At 34.3% G+C, this 10042-nt stretch overlaps 1 pseudogene; it reads right to left on the reverse strand.

The window, feature by feature from the left end:
* Positions 1-3074: 3074 nt before the first annotated feature.
* LOC119571882 lies at positions 3075-3372 on the reverse strand (annotated as a pseudogene).
* Positions 3373-10042: the final 6670 nt, after the last annotated feature.

The following is a 10042-nucleotide window of genomic DNA, read 5'->3' on the forward strand; positions in this document are numbered from 1 at the left end:
CTGTACATATTATGCCATTCAAACGGGTTTATTTATTAACTGTCTTTAAACTTGATGGCTCCACAAGTCCCAAGTCCCAAAATTTCCCAGTTCCCTACTCCCTATTTACCTTTTCCTTTGATTTTTGAAAATTTTCGGGTATCTTATATTTCTGCTAGTAATGTCGGTAACATAATAATTATGTGTTAACAATAATAACAGCACTGATATTCATAGCTTTACTACAAAAAAATTCTGGCAAACTCAAGGAAAGATAAAAATTTGGGGAAGGTCACAAGGTCTGTTGGTTAACTCCTTTGCAAACAAATTTTACTTGAAAAATGGGTTATATTACTAGTCCTGTAAAACTTGTGAATTTATCATGTAAAATTTACATTAAAGGTTCTTCATAAATGGCAATGATATATATCAGTTTGTAATAATAACTTCTTCCTGCCCTCTTTGATTGGGGCCCTCACCCTCTGGCTTCTAGAGGGTGAGGGCATCCACTAGGTTCACAAAGAAAATATCTCTTTAATTTTTATTATGTAGTGATGTAAGATTTACTGAAGTAGAATGATCACCCAGAAAACTCTTGTTTGACAATCTTAATGTCTAGGAGTCCTCAATCTGTTTTTTCTGACATAAAAGTGGGGTTGCGATTATCTTCACACTGTCACATATTTTGAGATGTGTAAATTTTGCGTCTGAAACTACTAAAGCATAGGGAAGATGTAGAATATTAACCTAAGTTAACCTATTCTAAAACTTCCCAAAAATTAGAGTTTTATTAAGTTTTCCTATAAAGTTAATTTGCTTAAGCCTCAAATAATGTTTTAAACGGAAAATATTAACGGGTCACATACATTTACATTTGTTTTTTATACATTAATGGAGAGAAAGTTAATTTTGTAACCAGAAGTCAAGGATATATTTTAGGTGCTCCCCAAACGGGCAAAGGTTGAAAACACTGTGATGGACACTGATGGGGCAACAGTCTGTATTTATCCCCTGTGTCAGTTTCATTTTGCAGGCACAAGTTTATAATGGTCACAAAAAAGAAGGTATATGGGGCAAAGGGCTGGAAAACCCCTAGTCACAGCTATTATTTTTATTATGTTCACAGTAAAGACATCAATATTTGTAACATAAGACACCACTGTTCTTTCTTTTATAGGGTTTTAGACTATACTATAGTCTGTACTCCCTAAACATCATTATGTTTGATTAACCCTATGCCACTGAAAAAATTTCATATTCAATATAGGATTTTTGTGAAATATGTTAACACAAGTTTCTAAAGTGCTCAGGCACCAGAGTCAATAAGTAAACCTCATGACCTCACCTGTTTCCATTTTCCTATTTTTTTATCTATCTTTTTATTAATGATATTAATAATGGTGCTGTTATTATCATTTTATTATTATAATGTTATTAACATTCCCAAACAGTAACATAAGATAAGAGAGAATAATTTTGAAATTCAAGGAAAAAGATAACAGGTGAGATAGGTGGTTATAATAATTAATTCCTTAGTGATTAAGCACCTCATGGAAATATCTATCTTTAAATACAATCAATAAACAAAACTCATTGTGGGCATGGCATTTCCATACATGCCATCCCTGGCAACGTGGGTTAAGACATGGAATTGTCAGAAACATCACAATACTGACCTGTAATTTAATAATCTATTGCTCTAATTAATCCACTATGGTAATCCCATATTGTAGTTTCCCAATTGTAGCCCATTAATTATCACAAAAATAATTAATTCTGATATTGGATACTGATATTTAAAAACTATTTTATAACTAAATTAACACTAAAAAGAGGGGTCATTAATGGTTAAAATGGCAGGGAGAACTCTGTATGGAAAGTAGTATGAACCCAATCCCACCAAGAAATTGTATGGTCAGTGTAGTATTGTTTGTGAATGTCACTACACACAGATAGCTCCACAATTGCTTAGGCCACCAAGGAGCCAATTAGTAGACCTTGTGACCTTAACTGATTTCACCTTTCCACAATTTTCTCTCTCTCTCTCTCTCTCTCCTCTCTCTTCTCTCCCCTCTCTCTCTCCCCTCTCTCTCTCCCCTCCCCCTCTCTCTCTCTCTCTCCTCCTCTCTTTTTTTTTTAAACCAATGTTGTTAACATTAGTACTTTTTAATCGCCTTATCATAGTCTATAATTATTATTATTTTATTGACATTACAATAACAATATAAAGTAAAAGAAAATATTTCCAAAAATCGTGGGAGAGAGTAAACACGTGTGTTTGGTATTATTTATAATTTGCTCATTGTGTAAAGATAGGTATTAAATTAAATTCTAAATGGGCATGGCATATACTTACATGCAATCCCTTGTAGCATCAGGTTAAGAAAGGAGTGAATCAATAGCAGCATGAAGGAGTGGGATTGAAAAGGACATTTCATAATAAGGCTTTCTATTTTGAGATCAAAACATTTTTTTCAGAAAGTGCAATTCACTGATCATAATAATTATCAAATATTATTTCGTTAATACAAAAAGAATATCAGAAAAACTCTACAACATTTGTTTTTTTTCTTTCTGAAACCTAAAAAGTATGTAAAAAGTTTTGCAGAAAGGTCCCACTAAAACTCATCATATAATTTCAACTAAAAAGCTTGAACCTAGAATAAGGGTTCATACACAATTAAAATACTGATATATGGCAACAGCTGATAAATTACAAAAAAGTAAAGCAATTTAAAACTCCAGACATCCTTCTTGCTTAATTTGTTTAGTTTCTTACATTAACTGTTATATTAAAAAAGCAGACAAAAAAAACACACTCAAGGTGTCATGAATATACTTCAACACATACATTGTCAAACAACTGCAAAAAACTTTTAATTCTGAATTTTCTGCTATACAGATCTGGGGTATCAAATTCCATAGGCCAATTTGTGCTGTAAAGAATTAACAGCAAGGTACTGGGGCCTTATTTAAATTCCAAAACTTCCCATTTATAAAGGAAAAAACACATAAAAAAGTTTTCTTATTTTATCCATTACTGCTAATAGATTCCAATTTCTTAGAAATTTTTTAGTTACCTAAACATATTCAGATTACTTACAGGTTTTCATATACCAAAGTCCATCATTGAGGTAATGGCAGTTCTCAATAGCTATGCCTTTATTTGTCTTGGCAATGTCTTCAGAAGACATTGCTGTGACACCAACACACAGGGCGTGCTGCTTCCCCTCTGCCATCACAGCTACTACAACAGCTCTTGTCAACCTTGGACATCTTTGCTCCGGGTGATGTCAGACCTGGGCACATGATGTTGGCACCACTGAGGATAAACCGGATAGCACCTTTGTCCACTTGCATCCATGGAAGCATAAAAGGGATCTGGAACGACATGAAAGCGTAAGTAATTGGCAGTTTCCTTCTCACTTCCCACACCCATACTCAGACCCACTGACACACGCTCGGTGCTCGGCCTCACACGCTCGCGTGCTCGCTCACCACGCTCGCGTGCTCCCCTCACACGCCCGCCATGCTCTCTCACACGCTCCCCCACGCTCACGCACTTGAAACCTTCTCTCTCTCTCTCATACTCTCTCTCTCTCTCTCTCGTCCCTCTTCTCTCTCTCTCTCTCTCTCTCTCTCTCTCTCTCTCTCTCTCAGGGTTATAAGAATTTTAAGTTAAAAGACAGAAGCACTCACATTTATGTAAGAGTTTCAGAGTTGGCATCCATGCTCCTTCTCGCTGTCTGAAGAACAGAAGCTCCCCATCACTCTTCACCAGCAGCCCCAATATGCTCATGCTATTAAAAAAAATAAAATAATTAAAAAAATAAAAAAATCATTTTTTTTTTTTTTTTTCAGTGAGATTTGCAGTTACTAATGCATCATATCTTTAAAAAAGAAACAAAGGATAATCCTTACCATTTGATAATCTTAAAGGCATCTTTTTTGGGGAAAAGTATCTTATCAACATGCTCTCCAAGGGAGGGGAATGATTCTATTGCTTCTACGTATCCCTCTCTGTACGGACGACTTTAGCTGTTGACTTGCCTGACACCGACTCCTTCTCGTCGAACCTGTTAAAAAAAAAGGACAAGTAATATCTCTAATAGTTAATAATTCCCTAGAGTACTGCTTACATTATCTATACCAGAACACGTTCTAAGCTAGAAAAATGAATTTGAATTAAACCAGGTGCCTATCATTTTTTTATCTTTAAAAAGACATTAGAGGTCTTCTAATATTTTGAAAATTGTATTTATTCCAAAAAAATATTTTTTAAATATAAGATTCATCATCCCCCTTTAGTGATTCCTTCCTCTGTATCAGTACAGAAAATATAAAGAAAAGGGCAAATATTTCCTGACATACTACGGGAAATCAAATTAGGTTACATAGGCCTACTCAATTGACTCCTTGGTGGGGTAAGCTCTTGTGAAGCCAAATATGTGAAACACAATTCACAAAATAGAACAGTGGATTTTACACACTCACAGCAGCTAAGGGTTAGACTTCTCAGACTGGATGACTTTTTTTTACCAGTTAAAAACTTTCTTAAGGAGATCTAGGCATTCATTCAATGCTTAGAGATCAGCTTTACTGCTATATTATTGTCCTAATCAATAACTAGGGCTAACATACTTTTTGATTACATGAATGTTAACCCATAACTGACGGGTAGCATTCATAGAGGCCGGAGCCTCACTGCCAGGGGCGACCCTCATGCCAAAAACCAGCATCCCCTGCCATTTCTTCGTAATACTACGAAGAATGTTGTATTTTCAGTTTTTTATTATTTTTTACAGTCTCTACTTGCCAAACTTCCTGATAAATCGAGACTGAAGGCTATTTTTGTTGCTATATAGACTCCATAGTTGATCATTATTCGGTCTAAAAGTCCGATAAAATACAGTGTGCGGCATCATGGAGTTGAAATCGTCGGTTTGTTGCATTTTTTTTGCTTGTTGCATGGTAAAAATGAGAAAGTGTTAAAAATGACTTAATCACACTTTCACTGGCAAAAAAAATCTTTTGCCGTGATTGTAAAAAAAAAAATAAAATAATGGCATGTCCATACATACCTCTATGGCATGTGCGTACTGCCCCCGGAGATGTCCCGCATGCCCTGGCATGTGCGACAGCCACCCGTGCAAGGTTAAAAGAAAAAAAATCTCAAGCATAAATACATCATTCATTTTTTTTTTATTAGCTATGATTTGTATTTACTTATACTGTATAATGCTTTCTACTCTCAGCTCCAGAGCCCCTTTATAAATTCAGAAAAAAAACCAAAGACTAACTGAAGCCTCTGAGAGATAATAAAAAATTCATATTGAAAATTAACATTTTAAAAGCTATTCCCTGAACATTCCCTTCTCCCTATATACTTTTCCCATGCAACGAGTTGTCAGTTTAAAATGGATGGGCCACTTTTGAAAGTAATAGTTTAACGTGTCCAAACCCTCATTTCCATTGCAAATCATACTGGATAGGATGCTTTTCTAATCGGGTATTTATGAACCATTTCTCTAGTTCAACTGGTTTATTCTGGCAAAAGAGGGGGTTACATAAAAAGACACGTACTAACCTTGAGAACTATTTATTTGGAATATACTTGAACACTCACATTTTATATTATCCTTTCAATATTTGCTGACTTAGCAAGGTACTGTGGCTTCATTACACTTACCTAACAAATAGAGCTTTCAATATTTGCTGACTTAGGCAGAGTACTGTGGCTTTCCCTTACCTTACCTAACAATATAGAGCTTTTAGACCACCATGGTAATCTGACAAAGTAAGAACTATCTAGCCAGATTACGTGTTGTAATACCTAGTTGGCTTTTGCCTTGGATAAATGGGGAGGCTACACATCTTTTAGTGCAAAACCTACTGTAAATTACAATTAAAAATACTTTACCCATCATCCACAGTATTCGTGAACCAGGGATGTTTTTTTTTTTTTTTTTTTTTTTTTTTTTTTTTGCAAGCCAGTTTGGCTGGTTTGGTGTTTTTAACAAACTATCAGTTATCATCATGCATTATCAATAGTAAGAATGAAAAAATGGGAGAAAACTCTCAACGCTGTATCTTCTCACTGTGGTATGTGCATGAAAAGTGAACCTCCACTGAAAAGCAAGCTACCTTTATGGGGGCAGCTGTAGCCAGTTATAGTGTCGGTATGTGCCATCAGCATTTATGCTTCATTTTTCTTTGTCATGAAATCAGGGACCTGTAACCAATAGGATGGTATACATGATATCTGCATTTCAGGCTGATATGAATAAAAGGGCACAAGAAAAAAATAAGAAAATACAGACCAACAAACAAATGCAATGAAGAGACCGGACGTACCATCATAGAGCAAACATCTAGCGGTACTTCTAACTTTATTAAGTGTAGTGTACACAAGACATTTTAATGGACACAAATCTCAATCCAGATCCAGGAGAAAACCCTGGTAAAATGATATGGACTACAATTTCATCAAATAGAAGACCACGAGAGAATAGCGACAGCGAGGAAGACCCGCATCCCAAACATCCCCGGAAGAACGAAAACTGGCAGAAAAATTTACGAAACACATCCGCCATAACCAAAGACACACCCATGCACAGGCAAGGAATTTAAAATGTAGTACTAATCAATTTAAGTGGTGAAAATGAAGCCCCAAATTTCAGCAACCCAATTAAATTAACAAGTGCCATAAACAAATCAATTTTCAAAAATATATAAAAGAAAGATTCCCTAAGAGTCTTAGAACAGGAAAGGCCATAAGATTGAGGGAAACGACATAAAAATTAAAACCTCTAAATCAATAAAAAAATTGGGGGTCTGGGAATAAAAAGTAAACAGCCGGCATTAAGCAAAACATAGGATGCTCATACGGCACTATTTCACAGTAGAAGTTGAGCTACCCCAGAAGAATTAAAGAGAAGATGAGAATAATAAGTGGGAACAATAATGAAATAGTAAAAGTGATAAGAATTAAAAAGAGCAACAAAGAAAAGGAAATTTAAATAAAAAGGATCCCAACTAAATCCCCTTTAAAGGGTAACCTTTAAAGGCAGGCTACCAAGAAGGTAGCATAGGGCATACATCCTACTCTGTCCATCAATATATTTTCCCCATCCTCCTAGTTTTAGGCGTCTGAGGCATGGACATGGAACCATGACAAAGCAAAAAATAAGAAAAGATGTAGCAAATGTAGCCAGTTCAACCATAGCTATAAAGAATGCCCCAAAAAGATTATTGCTTTTTCTGTCTGGTGATCACCACCCCCAAAACAAACCAATGCAAAATAAAACAGAGAGGCTCAGAATATTAACATAAAAAATATAACCCCAAAAAGACATAGAATTTAAGAAACAATTTCAAGAGTTAAAGCCTATTCAGAAAGAAGAGACTCCAAATCCAAGACCTCTGCAATAAACCCAACAACCAGCCAAAACACAAACACACAAACCACCCAACAAGAAAAAACACAAACATACAACCAACAGAACATGGGAAACATACAAACAGCAGAAAAATGTAAACATACGAGCAAAAGAACACACAACAACACAAACATATACCCAGAAATTTAAGTCAATCTCAAATTATCCATTAGGGCAGAGAACCCTAACAAAACCTAAAAACAAACGCAAATAGAAATCAAACAGACGAGGCAAGCATGTCAGGAAAAAAAATTGCAGGTCAAGAGAGATGAAGTACAAAAATTAAAGATTCCTCAAAAATGTGGTCATTACCAACACCACTGAGAGATGAAACCCCAATAAGGAGTGGAAAAACACAAAAAGACACTCAACTAAATAAAGTATTTTTCATGGGGAATACATTGAAAAAGATAATCAGTGCTATATCAAACATAATAATCAGCATAAAATCTAAAAAAAAACAATAAAAGAAATCATTAGGGAAACAATAAATGAAGTAACACCTATTATCAAAGAAGTAATGAAACATCTAAATGATTTATGTAATATTAGGTTAGTATTGAACAAAAAAACAGATTTAGAATACTTGGCAAATAAGAGAATCCACACTTGATAGGATTATGTGAAACCTGTTAAGGAAAAAGACAACTTTAACTTGAAAATTACAGAAAATAAGAAAAGACAGAGGAGAACAATTAGGAGGTCTAGCATTTTGCATAAGAAAAGAACTACAATATAAGCTTATAATTTAACAGAACCAATTCATAAAAAAATTAGAAGTTCTAGGAATAAAGATCAACTACAGAAATAAACGTCAAAATATTTTACTTATATACAATCCATGTAATAATATAAGGAAAGAAGAATTAGAATATTATATAGAACAAATTGAGGAACCAAAAAATGATAATGGGAGATTTCAATGCACACCATTACATATTGAAATCCAAGTTTAAATCCAAGACTATCAATATCACAGGAAAAAATATTTGAGATCATCAGTCACAATAATCCTATCCTACTAACACCCCCAGGTCAAAGGACAAGAAGAGACCCTGACAATGGAAAAACAAGCACTACTGACATAATAATAACGTCACCAACGCTAAGCCATTTTGAGGTAGAGACAGGATGTAATTTAGGAAGTGATCACCTGCCAGTTATCATAAAGATAACCTTCCCCAAAAACACATCCTAAAGAAAAGAAATGGAAATTTATAGAAGGATGGAGGAAATACCAAAAGGAGATAGAAGGTAAAGAAAAACCATTTTCAATATAGAAAACTTCTAGCAGTAGCTAGACTGACAATAAATAGAGAAAAAATAAATCCTGGGAAACTTCTGTAATGCACTAGATTTTAAAACACCATCAAGGAAAGTATGGAGCTGTATAAAAGCTTTACTGATAAAAAAAATTCAACATTTGAATACCCAATTTATATGTAACGACTTACCAGTATCAGAAATAACATCAAAGCTAGAATTATTTAAAGAAGACATTTAAAAGAACTATCAAAAAGCCACCAAAAAAATTACTAACAATAATGAAAGGAAGGCAGTACTAGAACTCCCAGATACTGAAGATCTTACTAACAAGATAACAACATAGTAAAAATTGCCATAACATGGCAAAAAACAAAAAAGTATATGGTCCCGATGAAATAACGTATGAATTCTACAATCAAGCCCATAATAAATTAACTCAAAACATACAAAGAATCACAAACTATTACTGGTCCAAAGGACAGTACCCAGAAGAACAAAAAAATGCTTTAGTCAGCCAATACTGAAGTTAAATAAAAGCCCTACAGATGCAGGATCCTACCAATTTATAAATAGAGCATCATGCCTAGGAAAAATCTTTGAAAATATAATTAACAGAAGAATTGCATGGCAGTTAGAAAAAAAAAATAAAGATAGATCAAATAGGTTTCAGACCTAATCAATCCACAACTGATGCACTACAAATAATATATTTATACACAAATAAAGCAAGAAGAGAAAAAAGTATGGCCTAATAGCATGTACTGACTTCGAAAACGCTTTTGACTCAGCTAACCAAGAAGCAATACTTATCAAAACCGCAAAAATGGGAATAACAGGCTCACCATTAAACTTCATAAGTAATTTTTTGAAAGACACGACTTTTCAGATCACAACAGGAGAATCCAAAACAGAAAAAGTAAAGAATACAAGGGGAGTACCTCAAGGATCTCCTTTAAGCCCAATCCCCTTCAACATACTAATGTCGGACCTAGAGGTAACAGATGACGTCCACAAAATTATCTAGGCAGATGATGTCACACTCATGACATCAAGTGAAGACCTCGAAGAAGCAATAAATAAATTAGAATGAGGAGTAAAAAAAGTCTCAGAATGGACTAATAAATGGGACTTAAAGATAAACTTATCAAAAAGCAAAGTCATGTTTTTCTCAAACAAAAAGATCAATCAAATACCAAAAATAGAAATAGATAATAGAGAACTTATATTCTCCACAAATACTAGAATACTAAGCCTGATATTTGATGCACCAAAATTCACCTGGAAAAAACATATAGAGAACTTAAAAATAAAAGTTTTAAACAGAGCAAATATAATGAAGAAATTGTCAACAAGAAGTT

This window comes from Penaeus monodon, unplaced genomic scaffold, assembly GCF_015228065.2.
Source record: "Penaeus monodon isolate SGIC_2016 unplaced genomic scaffold, NSTDA_Pmon_1 PmonScaffold_8480, whole genome shotgun sequence".
In the NCBI taxonomy this organism is placed as follows: domain Eukaryota; kingdom Metazoa; phylum Arthropoda; class Malacostraca; order Decapoda; family Penaeidae; genus Penaeus; species Penaeus monodon.